Source organism: Adiantum capillus-veneris, chromosome 28 (genome assembly GCF_014529385.1).
Source record: "Adiantum capillus-veneris isolate H3 chromosome 28, ASM1452938v2, whole genome shotgun sequence".
In the NCBI taxonomy this organism is placed as follows: Eukaryota; Viridiplantae; Streptophyta; class Polypodiopsida; order Polypodiales; family Pteridaceae; genus Adiantum; species Adiantum capillus-veneris.
In genome coordinates, this window is record NC_140958.1 from 74,635,901 (window position 1) to 74,649,502 (window position 13,602).

The 13,602-nt window shown below is 42.9% G+C and overlaps 1 pseudogene; it reads right to left on the bottom strand.

Annotated features, from left to right (window-relative positions):
• Positions 1-10,776: 10,776 nt before the first annotated feature.
• On the bottom strand, positions 10,777-11,844 carry LOC147420694 (uncharacterized; annotated as a pseudogene).
• Positions 11,845-13,602: the final 1,758 nt, after the last annotated feature.

Here is a 13,602-nt window from a genome sequence, read left to right on the forward strand (position 1 = left end):
GCTTGCAACTTGAAGATTTGTTGCCTTATTGAAGACCTTTAAACATGTTGTGCTTGAAAATGTATGCCAAATGTATGCCAAATTGATGGTCTTTTTGCCTAACATGTTGTCTCTTGGAACGCGTTTCTTGAAAGGTATGTCGAACATGGCTGGTGCAAGAAAGCTCTGTGATGTTAAAGTCTTTGCTATGGGTTGGCCAATATACCTATGACCTGAAATGCAAGACCTTCAACATTCATATTGATATTGCTAGTTGGGAGACTGTTTTAAAAACATTCTAAGATTAAATTTGAATTGGTCCATATGTATGCAAAATGTGGTGGCATTACAAAAGTAGAAAGATTTCTTGATGATCTCTTTGTCAAAAATGTTATCTCTAGCATCAAGTTGATTGCAAAATATGCCCAAGCTGCAACATGGCTATTGTAAGAAGACTCTAAGATGTGAGTCACCGGATGCAAGAAAAGGTGACTCTTTAGTTTTTTTTGTGGACACGGGCCATGCCTATCATAATTGTGGCAAGGAAGATCTAGCCTATTTTAACTAGACACAAAGAGGAAGCCTCCAGTCCAACAGATTGTCTCTTGGAACATGTTGATTCCAAAACATGCCTAACTTGTTGTTGCAAGAAGGGTATGTACTATTTTAATCAAATATGGAGGGAAGACAATTTTTTAGATGAATCACCTATGATTGTAGCTTAAAGGCATGTGGACGTATTGAATACCTTCACATGGGTGAGTGGGTTTGTGATGAGATTGCTAGTCAAAAGTTTGTGAAACATATTTTTTTTGTCCCTGGGTTGGTTGATATGTATGCCAAATTTGGTCAATATGTATGATAGATATGGTGCTCCTTACAACATTACAAAAATTTATTGATGAGCTTTTTGTCCAAAATGTCCTCTCTTAGAATGCGTTGAAGCCGCTGCACCTATGAAAGACCTTCCGATGGGTGAGAAAAATCACCATAAGGTTACTAGTCAGGGCCTATTGGAGAAGCATGTTGTGCTTTGCAACCGGTTGGTTGGAGAAGCATGTTGTGCTTTGCAATCTGTTGTTTGATATGTATGAAGTTCATGATAACCTTTCTGTCCAAATTGTCATCTCTTGCAACGTGTTGCCCAAGATAGCTATCGCAAATAGGCTATGTACCCTTTTAACCAAATACAAGGGAAAACACTCAACTTGGTTGTGGAAAGCAAGCCCTAGGCTATTTTACCTAATGTGAGGAAATATATTTTTTCAAATGAAATCAACTATTTTTGTCCAAAATTCCGGCTCTTGGAACGTGTTGATTCCACATGGACGTTGCAAGAAGCCTCTTTGCTAATTTCAACGATTGCGGACGGAAAGTGTTACTTTAAATGCAATCCCCTATGCTTGCACCTTGAAAGTCTCTGAACTTATATAAGGCCTTCAAATGAGTTAAAAAATTCATTATGAGATTACTAGTCAATGGCAATTTGAGATGCATGTTGTGCTTTGCAATGTGTTGGTCGATATGTATGTCAAAAGTGGTGCGCTTGCAAAAGTTGAGAGACCTCACTGCAAAATCTCATCTTTATTGTCACATACATATTCACAAAAACATTGCCCATAACAATATGATGACCTCTACAAAGTGGTCCCAACGGGAAGCTGCCTCCACGTGGCGGGACTGGACGTCGACTAAGTGCTTCCCAAAAACTCAATGGGGGGACCACGTACGATTGAAAAACCCTCTCCGTGTGTAGGAGTAAAATCCCAAAGGGGAGGGGGGAGGACATTAGTGATCATAATGCCTTAAAGACAAGTATGAGCTGCAAAGCTAGATCGGGGTGGGTTGGGACTGGGAGAATATGGAAGGCAAGAAGGATGGTTGGACCTAGGGGAAGCCCTGTAAAAATCATCCGAGGATGTCGAACGGACCTACCGAGGGAAAGTTCTGTAAAAATCATCTTGAGGATGTCAAGCGGACTCAAGGGGGGAACACCCTGAACGCCCAGATATTTTCCGTCAATTACCAATCAACCCCCCTAGGTTTAGAGGCTTGGCTTCTCATATTTGAATGCAAGGGGAGAAAGAATGTACCTCATGACACAAACGGTGGCAGCCAAGAGGGACACAATCCCTGGAGGACCGCTTGGGGGGAGAGGCTTTTGACCGTAATTCCGCACCAACGGTATGAAACACTTACCCAGTGGAAGGGGGGACGGTGACGGCTTGAGACCAGAACCTAGACTGGTGGATTGTGAAACGGGGGATGGGTGAGGTGAGGCGATGAGTTCCCCTGACCCACTTCATTTCACGATTTACCAGCAAATGGGTGTTTCATATAGCTGAGGCTGGTGGGTTGAAGGCGCTCCTTGTGTAACCTTTCCGCTGGTCCCCCCCTTGACTCATGGAGAGAGTAAACTCCAAACTAAAGGGGTGGCGGTGGCGTCCTGAGACGGACTAGTGGGTTGTGAAACGGGGGACAGGTGAGGTGAGGCGACGAGTTCCCCTGACCCACTCCATTTCACGATTCACCCTCCCTCGGGGCGGTGCCAATGTCACCCTCCACGGAACAGTCAACGCTTGTGTAAGGGTGGGTGCGCTGTGAAACGGGAGATGGGTGAGGTGAGGCACCGAGCTCCCCTGACCCATCCCATTTCACGGAACACCCTCTACTTCGAGCCAAAACCATGGACCCTCGGGCTTGGTGATCCACCCGCAAGTGTACCAACTACGTGATGAGTTACAGTAGGGTGTGGATTCTAAAGTCTTGCTAACCACGGGACCGTTATGGACCACACCCAGATCAAGGACCCGCTTGTCCCTCGGCCTCGCCCACCGATTGAGAAGCGAAACGTTGTGCGGATTGTACCGGTACTACATGTGAATCCACGAGTTTAGAGGATGGAGTTGATTCGTCAACAGGTTGGCAGTTGTGACCATGAAATCTTACATGCAGGACAACCACAGTCTGGAAAGTGGGTTGTCGATCCCCCGACAACGACGTACCTAACCCGGACCCGTCCAAATTAAAGGTGAGCAACCTGTTCATTAAGTATAGTCGTGTATTTTCTATGAATTCACAACCATATTATATAAACCATCTAGGAGCACCAGTTAAGGGTATCTGGGCTGACGTGGAAGAGGGCTGTTACCAGGTACCCTCGGGGAGGCGGGCGCTGGGAGCCTCTCCGAGTACAGCGAGCAACAACACCCCAGAAAGTGGGGAGCGGGCCCCCGCTGGTCGCTGCTACGGTGAACCCGAACTCACAGAAACCGGGAAGGACGGGATGAACCAGTGCGTAGCGGGGCAGCGAAACTCACTAGCTATGGCTGAGACTGGACGCCTCATAGTTAACTCGGAAGGAAACCGTCTGAGGAGCTGAGGGGCGGGGGCATAGACCAGGATGGACCGAGCTCAACAAGGGAAGTACGGTACATTGAGGTCATGAATGCCGATCAACTTCAAAACAACAGGCTAATATCCTTGTCGATACCCGAGATCGACCCGGTCGCCGCCCCAAGCAGACCGGCTAGAGAGGAACGGGTAATGATGAGAAGCAGGCTTGGGAGGGGTGTTTCAGAAGGGACGGTTGGCAAGCTGTGCATTTGGGGCGCTAATGAACACACCGAAGTGTCATTCAGCAAGGCCTTGAAGCGCGCACTAAGATCAACCTCCCTGTTTGCAAATATTGAGCTTTTGGATCGATTCCTTAACAATCGGACGGGGAGCACCCGCTTTGATGTTTTCACTTCTAGTAAACAAGCATCCCTAGATATCCTCCAAAATATCCAAGCGGAGAGTAGGCTTAGGTGGTTTGCTAATATCTCGCTTCCTTTCGTAAGGAGAGGCAGGAACCATTTGATGCCGGCGATGGAAGTGCTGAAATCACCGATCTTTGCCACGCTTAACATTAATGGACTCCGGTCGAAGAGGGGGGAGTTGGAGTACGTAATGTTACAAAAGACTTGGAATGTGGTGGGTCTCCAAGAGACTTGACTATTCTAGGGTGCATGGCCCCTTAGAATGGCGGGGTATTCGACATTCCAAGTGCCAGGGTCTGATAAGCCAGGGGCCAGGGGACTTGTGACCTTGGTCTCCCAGGACCTCAGAGCCTTTGAGTTGGGAATGTCGGACGTAAACTCCTTGTTTGTCCAACTCTTTCCTTTAAATATGAAGGACGGTTGGATTTACGGAAATGTTTATGTCCCGCAGAGACAATTAGTGGATGAGCGAGCAGACGTTTTAAGCGCGTTAGCTTCGAAGCTTCGTAGGTTGGGCAGAAAGGGCCTTCCTCTCCTGGTAGGAGGGGATTGGAATCTTAGACGGCGCGCGATGAAGAGATGGCTGGGGAGTGAAGACCTTGATTTTAAGATTGTCCAAACGAGAGGCTCTGGACTCTCGTATCACTCTTCCCGTGGTAAAGGGCGATCAGACAGTGACTTCCTTTTGGCCAATGATCTGGCCCTTCAGTTCCTCGGCCATGTCAGTGTCCAGAGAGCGATGCATTTGTCGGACCATTGGCCTGTTAAGGTGAAGTTGGTTTGTGATGTGGTGTGTGCGGAGCCTCCCCCACCACCCCCCCCCCCTCCATTGATGCAACTAGAATTGAACCGGTGGCTCAACTCTTTTTGCACCACAACTTCTGGGATTCCCTACCAGAAGCAACGGAGGAAGGGAAAATCACGCAGGCGGCGGTGAACCGCCAGTCGAAGAGCTTTGAGGAGGCAGCTGAAAGAGTCTCTCGAGATGTTGGTGCGTTCTCCGTAAGGCCTCCCAAGAGGCCAAATAGAGGCTTTAGGCTAGACCCGAGAGCTCGGAGATCCATCAACCGAAGACGGGAAGCTTGGAAGTTTCTGCGGCATGCAGAGAGTGATTCCTCTAGTGAAGATAGGGCGTGGAGGAAGTTTGTTGAGTGTCGAAAAGAGGCGCGAGCTGAAACGAAGAGAAGCGAGAGAGAGGCTCTCAAACGATTCATGCTCAAGAGCGTCGAATTGGCAAGACGCAAGGAGTGGTATGCTTGGTGGAAGCATATGAAAGTCGTTCTAGGGGGGAGCAGAAAAGGAGGGCCCGCTCAACCCCTAAGAGACCAGAACGGCGAGCTGCAGGCGGACGAAGAGAAGATCCGAGACATTTGGAAGGATCATGCTTCTCGCATCTTCGTCGATCCCTCCGGGCACAGCAAGGACCCAGAACACTGGCATAACCATGCTGTGTGACTTTGGCCTAGAATAGAGGGCATCAATGACTCTACTAGGTGGACTGAAGTTCGGGAGGTATGTCGTAAGATCAAGCGACATAAAGCAGTTGGGATAGATGGCATTCCCCTTGAATTTTTCAAGATCCTTATGCAAGATAAGGGAACTAGATCAGATCGATTTAAACCAAATACAGACATGGGAAGAGCAGTCTTCAAACTGCTATGTACTTGGTTTGATTCAGGGAAGTTTTCGGAGGCATCATCTACCTCGGTAGTGGTGTATATCCCGAAGAAGGGTGGTCTTTCTAATCCGGTTAACTACAGAGGGATATCTCTTATCCCAATCTCTCTGAAGCTCTTGACCTCACTCGTGATCAATAGGATCTCAATGAAACTTGAGAAAAGAAACTTCTTCTTGCATGGTCAAGCCGGATTTTGGACTCAGGAGGAGTGTGTGGCACAAGTGATTGCCTTGAAGGAGATTGTGCTCAGACGGAAGGTTGTTAAGAAACCGACGTTTGCGGCATATATTGACTTTGAAAAGGCGTACGATACAGTGCCACACGAGGCGCTCTTTTTAAAGATGGAAGCCATAGGGATTGGAGGTCGTTGCTTGAATTTCTTTCGAGCCTTGTACCAATCTTCCAAGGTCAGAGTGCGGGTGGGAGCGAAGTTGAGTGAGGAGGTCCTCCATAATATGTGTGTTGGTATTCATGCTTTGGCCTCGTTTTCATGAGAGCTAAGTGGAAGAAAAAACAAACGTGGAGGTTGAAGACTAGAAAGCGAAGAGATACGAGGGCACACATCGAAGTAGACAGTTGCAGTCTCTCAAAGTTCAGAGACTTTTTTGAGTACTTGCAAATTTTCATGGAGATTCTCAAGCCTCGACATTTTGTTTGTAGATATTTTTTTGTATCTAATGCAGTGTTAAGGAAAAATCAATTTCACAAACATATAAATTCCCTTCAGGATACATTCAAAGAAGAATTTTTTAAAATACCTAGTAATTTACTCTAATTTCTTAAATTTTTCAAGCGGATTTTTTCCTTCTCCTCCCACATCAACTAGTTATTTTGATTTTTTAACCGGCCCAAGGACAAGTTGAGGCACACTATTCCCAAACACTTATTGTCTCGTTGATAGTGATATTGTTTTTTGTTTTTAGAGAGAGAGAGAGAGAGAGAGAGAGAGAGAGAGAGAGAGAGAGAGAGAGTTCCTTTTATAATTGCCTGCACCATGAATATTCAACATGACCAAGGATGTATTACATATTTCAACGGTGATGTGCTTGTAATTGTGTGGTAAATGCTTTGTCCTTTTGGCATCTGCCAGATATTACCAACCAATGATTCAAAATGGAAAGGAACCGCATCTTCAGTCTTTGTGAAAGAAGCTGTTTAATATTTAATGCATGAAGCGAGATATACTATGGGAAATTTAGATGCCACCCTCATATTAAAAAGGCCAAAGTGGAGTGCCCATAAGGAGGCCATAAAGTCGAACGTCTGTTGAGCTTCTTGGCGTATATCCTTTAGTAGTTGATGTAAGGCCAAAACCCATGAAAAGGTCGATAGCTTGGGAGAGAATCGTAGCATTGTTGCCCACACTGTTATGTTATTGATGAAGAAATAAGAAAGCAATATATAGTAAATATTTATATTGCTACCGGTGTTTTTACCAATTAATTATTGATTAAGCAATGATTGAGAGAGAGAGAGAGAGAGAGAGAGAGAGAGAGAGAGAGAGAGAGAGAGAGAGAGATAGAGAGAGAGAGAGAGAGAAGAGAGAGAGGGGCAAAAGAGGAAGAGGAAGAGACATTTTAACGTCATAGGAACATTCCACAAGGTACTTCATATATGTATTGCGACAAGTCTTGAAATGCCTCTCTAAAGGGAAGGTAAGGGAAGGGGAGAGCCTGAGAGAGACGTGCCTTACGAGAAAGAACTCCAAGAGATTTAATGCACAATCACATGATATATGCATTAGTAAATTTGTATCTTCTTTCACACATAGCACACTTGTGAAGATGCCTTGCATGTGCTAGTACTTATACTAAGAGTAAAATCGATCACTAGACTTGTATAATGGTGACCTAACTTCAAAACAAGGTCCATTCACTTCTAAAACTTTCCAAATGAAGTATTTCTAAGTTTCCAAAAGCTATGTTTTTGCTAGCAATGGTGTTGAAATTTATTGTTCAGTTTCAAAGAAATCTCTCTCTCTCTCTCTCTCTCTCTCTCTCTCTCTCTCTCTCTCTCTCTCAAATCACTTAATAACTTTGCTCGCTTTTGAGCTTGCTCGGATAAGTTCGCTCAATGTTTGGTAGAACTCCCGGTGCCCAACCCTCAAGACTAGCAAGCTACACCGCCATCATTACAAGCATGTCTCCAACAATATGCAACATCAAAACAAAACTCAAACAGAGGTGATTATCAAGCTATGCGAGGGCACGGAGCACCACCACCCACCACCACTCCATTAGTAGTACCAAGATGAGAGTAGAACAAGAATGTAAAATTTGACAGGGACAGGAGGCCCACATCAAGAAGGAGAGCAAAGAGAAAGGGTTCAAAATAAGGAACAACCACCCGTGAGGCTAGACAAAGATTATGGTTTAGGGGGATGACCATTTTGCGAGCATAATCCCACGAGCAAGACGAGCGATGGAAAAAAAAGTAACATAATTAAAAAGAACCCCAAAAACACAAACATTATGCTTGATGTATTTTACTAAGAAACACTCGATAAAAATCAAACATAGCTTTGCATCTTATCACAAAGAATCTTGTTAAACAAAGGTAGATCAATGCTACATGTTGCAAACTTCCTTTACAATATGTATGAGCATCATAGTATCAATACCTTTGATATAGATTATTCTATTCAACAAACAAATTAGCAACAATAATTTTGTTTTGCAATTTCATAAGGATTTAACTCATAGAAACTTCACGTTGTAGTGGTGGTTTTATTTGAGAAACATTTCTACATTTCCAAGAATCACAAGACCATATGCAAATTGAATCTTTATGCATTGTAAATGTATCACTAGAAAAACAATAAATCACACTTTGTTAAATCTACCTTTAGTTAGCTCTCTACCTTTTGAATGCCTAATTGTGGAATGTATACAATAGTAGCCAAGGATACATGCTCATTTTAGGCTAAAATTTTTGAAGGCTGTATACCATAAACAGTGCATTTGCAAATAATTCAATTGCTAGAAAAAATACCTTGTAAGTAAACAGACAATGTAAGTTTTTGAAACTATATATAGTACAACTGTAGGAAAAAACACCTTCAGACTGTATATAGAACCTAAAAATATTTTCTCAAAAGTGGCCCAGAACATATAGAAATGTATATATGAGCAATCACGTAATGTATACAAATACAACAATCGCACATGGTAGTTTGATACAATCGCATATGGTAGTTTGATTGAGCAGCTATACATAGACAACATTTTCCAAAATTTCCAAAAAAATGCAAGGTAATCTAAAATCTATGACAAAAATCTAAGTGCTTGATGGAGCTCCCTTTTAGTCAAGGCTGCTTGATGAACAAACCTTTGATGAAACACATCTAACCCAAGCTTTTTTGTGTAGACAAAATAAAGATGCTTGCAAGGCATATATTTTTTACCCTCTCGTAAATGCTTTTGGAAATCCTCACAAGTGCAAGAAGGAAAGATGGACACTACCACCAAATAGCTCTCCTCATTTTTCTCGCTTGTACTGGTTGTCAAAGTAAATTCCACGTGATCATTTTGAATCACCACACGTTGGCCATGAATTGTGCAAATCAACTCTGCAGCTCTATTGATTCTTGCCTCCATCTCTTTTGTTATGACCCTAGTTACCACCACCACCCTACCATCATGATGCTTAGGACGCACATCAGCATCATCTGCATTGTGCACCAAATTTGCATTTTGTGGTGATGTAGTTTCAATATTTTGCAAGTCAAATCCTGCAGCCTACAATGCTTCTATTTCTGTATAATCTAAGGATGTTCCTTTTGCAATTGGCCATATATTAGGACGGTTTGCTAGTCTCTCCTTCACAATTTTTGATGGCTCCCATGTATGATCAATGTTGTTGCCACAAAACCATACAAATTGTTTTCTTAGACCTGAAGGGATTTCAATGAGACCCTCAAAACAAGGGGCAGGCACCCCTAATAATCCTCCTCTACCCTTCTTATCAATTAGCTCATTGCACTTTTTGTTTTTATGTCGTAAGTATCCTTGGCATCGCACTTCACTCCCTGGATTTGTCCTTCGAATAGCCCATCGTGTGTGGTGAACATCCACCTCAATAGTGGTTTGTATTCCAATTGAGCTATGGGTAGGTCGAGTTGAGCGACGTGCAGGTTGTGTGACATACTCAAATTCAGGCCGATGTGAATCTCTATCTCTAATTGGATTATTGTGTTTGCCTTGTCGTCGTCGCCTCACTGTCCTTGAATCACCATCTGCCAAAAAGTTTCTACTGGCAGCATTAAGCTCAACTGCTGCCTGATTAGTTAGGTCCACCACTTCTGTAGGTCTTGGGAGGGTTGCACTAGATGAAGCTCGTCTTTTTTAAATTTTCTCAATTCCAGGGCTACATCCAAGGTGTCCACCCTTCAGAAAAGAGTCATATTTTGACTGCTGCAAAAGAACAGTACAAAGATCACCGTAGCAAGCATTGTATAGAGAAATATATTTAACCCCATCATTGGAAGCTAACTAGCTCCCATGCACGGACTTCGCTAAGTTTGCCCGTGGTACTAGTTGCCTGTCACTCCCCTCCAAAGCCTGAAATAAATTTAGAACATTTAAACTTGCAATTATTTTATCTACTCTAAATATTTAACAATGACTCACCTTGACCATGTATTCACCCCAATGTGCAACTCTGGCATGCCACCACACAAGCCATGTCTCGAGAATTGAAATCTTAGTCTTGTCTAAATGTCCTTTTCTCAACCACATACGTAGATTGTCCAATTCTGTTTTGGCAGCCTCTTCAGAAGGTGCAATCCTCCATGCTCTACACCTTTTTTTAAACTCTTCTTGACTCTGGGGAAGGATACATTTTCATGCATGTTGTTGCATACTCTGTTCCCAATGAAATGAGCATGATATTTCCTGTCCAACCATAACATTATTAGGGCCTCCATTAAAAACTGTCCTCACAGCTCGCCAATTTGCCTGAGCTTCATCAGCCATAAATCCTTTGAATTCAGCCTTTTTGTAACCCTCCTTTTGCATCACTCGATTTAGTAGCATCCAAAAAAGAGTTTGATCTTCAGTATCTTCCACTTTAAAATCTCCAATAGCTATGGTTTGCATTTCTTGAACATAAGGGTTATATACATGGCATGCCATAGTTGTCCATTCTTGCATTCTTTTAACAAAATCAAAGAGAACCCAACAACTTTCCAATTCGCCACCAGGACGCATTTTATTAACCAAATCAACACCATTGCCAAGTCCTTGGGTTGATTTTTTAAAAATGTGACATCTATCAAAGCCAGCGAACTCTAGTTGACCAGGAAAGGCCATGCTTTGAAAAAAGTCAAAAAGCAAGCGCTTCTTCAAACTAAAAATGGAATCATAGCCAGTAGTGGGTTGTCTGACCTCCTCTTGTGATTCTTTCCTCCACCGTGACAATCTTCGTTTGTTGGAGAGACCTTGGCCTACCCACAAAATCTTTAGATATCATGTCCTTCACTTTGACTTTAACATCCACCATTGCTTGTTTTGCAACACCCTCAGAAAACTGGGTGTAAGTGACAACCCATGTGAAGAATCCCTCTCGTTATTCTCTTACGAGGGATCTCTGAGGGAAAGCAAAGAATGAGCTTACAAGGGCATTCAGAGATGCAAGTTGGGGGAAGATTACAATAAAAGCATTTTAGGCTTCCAAAGCTGCCTATCGTGGATCCTGAGGGGCAGACTTTTGACAAACGCCCTGTCCAAAACTTTTCGTTCATTTCTTTTGATCTTTGTACTCCTGAACATATATTGTTTAGGCACATCAAGTGTCCACCACATTTTTTGAATCTGACAATCCCATCAAATCCAGCGATATTGCTTGTTAGTGCATTTGTCCAAACATGTCCATCAAATTTGTCATTTTCTCTTGTTGTCCTATTGGTAGGGTCTGCATATGGAAGCTCAAACATGATGTTTCCATCATATCTTTGTGGTAGCTCATCAATCTTTCTTATCTCTCGAACTAGCTCAAAGTTTGCTCTTAAAGAGTTCTTTTGTGCAGATTACTAAGCATCTCAACTATGCTATGTGCAGTGGCAGTTTCCAAGCTAGCAATCTCTATTGCTTTTGGCTCACCTTTCTCCTCCACTGCCTGCTGTATTGAACACTCTTCCTCAATTTCTATAACAGGAGCTTGTCTTGATAGTTGTGTGCCATGCAAAACAAATGTCCTTCCAAATTTAATATCCAATTGAAACACAATATTCTCTCCTCTGTGACTATTTGACACCTCAAAAGAAAGACCTTCATTCTGCTCACCAAATAATTGATGCAAACTTATTGTATGCTCTACTAATCTAAAACGTGCACTTAACTCATGGCGTGAGATCTCCACAACACTGTTTTGATTTGAAAGCTCTATCTGTTTAGTGCTGCTCTCATCTCGTATAATTGCAGTATTCATATTTGCAGAAAGTAGAAGGCAAAAGGCGAAAGTGGCAAAAGATAGTGTTAAATAGAGAACAAGACTCATATATATGATGGTATGAGAGTGAACAATAAAGCACAAGATATTTTGTTTTAAAGTGATGATTGGCGGTATTCAATGCGGAGTATCTTACTTTAGATATGACTCAAGCATTGTTATCATTTTTATTATATATCTTGTATTATCATTTTTATATTTTCCATATATTCAATAAATAAAAAAATATATTTAAAATGTCCTACATGCCGTGGTCTTTGATTGTGTGAATAGCTTGAAAACGTAGCTCTGTGTGCGATCCCTACAACACACAATGAAACGGCGCAACCAGCAGAAACGTGAACAAGTACTCCTCTCTCTCTCTGTTGTTTTTGCTACCAGGTCGTGGAGGGGTTTCGGCAACAAAAATCCTCTGTATCTTAGCAAATTGGTTTCGGGTGCACACAGTAGCATGCTGTGCAGCTCGAATTGACCCTCGAGGGCACACAATCCCTATCCTTGACACAGTCGGGGGCAGCCCCTATCATTGACCCTCTCACACAGTAGCTCGACTTGACCCTCACACACAGTAGCAGGCTGCTCTTTGTCCAGATGGCCCTTCTAAAGGGGCCCCCACCCACTGAGCAAAAACACGTGACCAGGTAGTTTCGACGGCGAAACACTTAACTGTGCAGAGGTTAATCAACCTTTGCTGATTTTGCCATGCAAAAGGATACAAGCCTGTTGATAGCCGCCAAGGATGCGTGATCTGTTGCAAATCTGTTGCAAAAACGCGTGATCTGTTGCAATCTGTTGCAAAAACGCGTGATCTGTTGCAAAATCTGCTGCAGTAAGTGTGTAGGTGCCCTTTGCTTTCCACAGCTCAAGAAGTCGAATTAGAAACAGATCTGTTGCAAAAACGCGTGACCAGACAGCCGAGGCTTCAAGATAAACAATTAGAACTTTAAGCTTAAAATGAAGCAATCAGGCTCATTTCAAGAGAGAATGAATTGCCTGCGCAGGTGCCTGAGAGCTATTGGGAGCAGGTATTGATGCCATGGCAATTGAGAGATTTAAATTAAGTCAATGATGTGACTTTTGGATAGGATTTTCCACAGCTCTAATGAATCCATACTGCTTGTTATACTAGCCTGCTACTGCTGTATGTCACTGGTCGTTCGACATAAGCAATTAGTGAAGAACCTCCGGACACTGGGAAAACAAAAGAGCAGATCCTCCAACTAGAGCGGCTTCAATACTACCAACTTCAGTCTTGTACAAGTCATGTAGAGTATTTATTTGAACTTAAAAGTTACTCCCCTCTAGATCCTCATAGGATGACTCAACAGGATTACCCTTGTTGCTTCATCTCTCTAATTCATAGATTCTAAAAAGAGCCCAAAATAGAGAGCCTATTCCTTGCCATTTTCCATCCCCAAACTTGCGTATTGAGGCCTACGGGTTTTTCTTTCAAAAAATGCTTGTAATCACTCAAATTATCCAAGCTGTAGTATCAAACATGTGCCTTCTTCCCAATCATCTATCAAGATGTGTTTTAGAACATGTCTAAGCATGATCTACAGGCAGGCGAAGCTCTTTTGCCAAATAGGCTCTTCAGTTCAACAAATCTAAATCTCACCTCTTGAAATCTCTAGAAATTATGCACAGATCTAAATTTTTGTTAAGTGGATGATGCCATGGCAATGACTGAGCAAGTGGATTGGGGCTCTTGGCAAGATTGGGTTTCGCCGGCGAAAT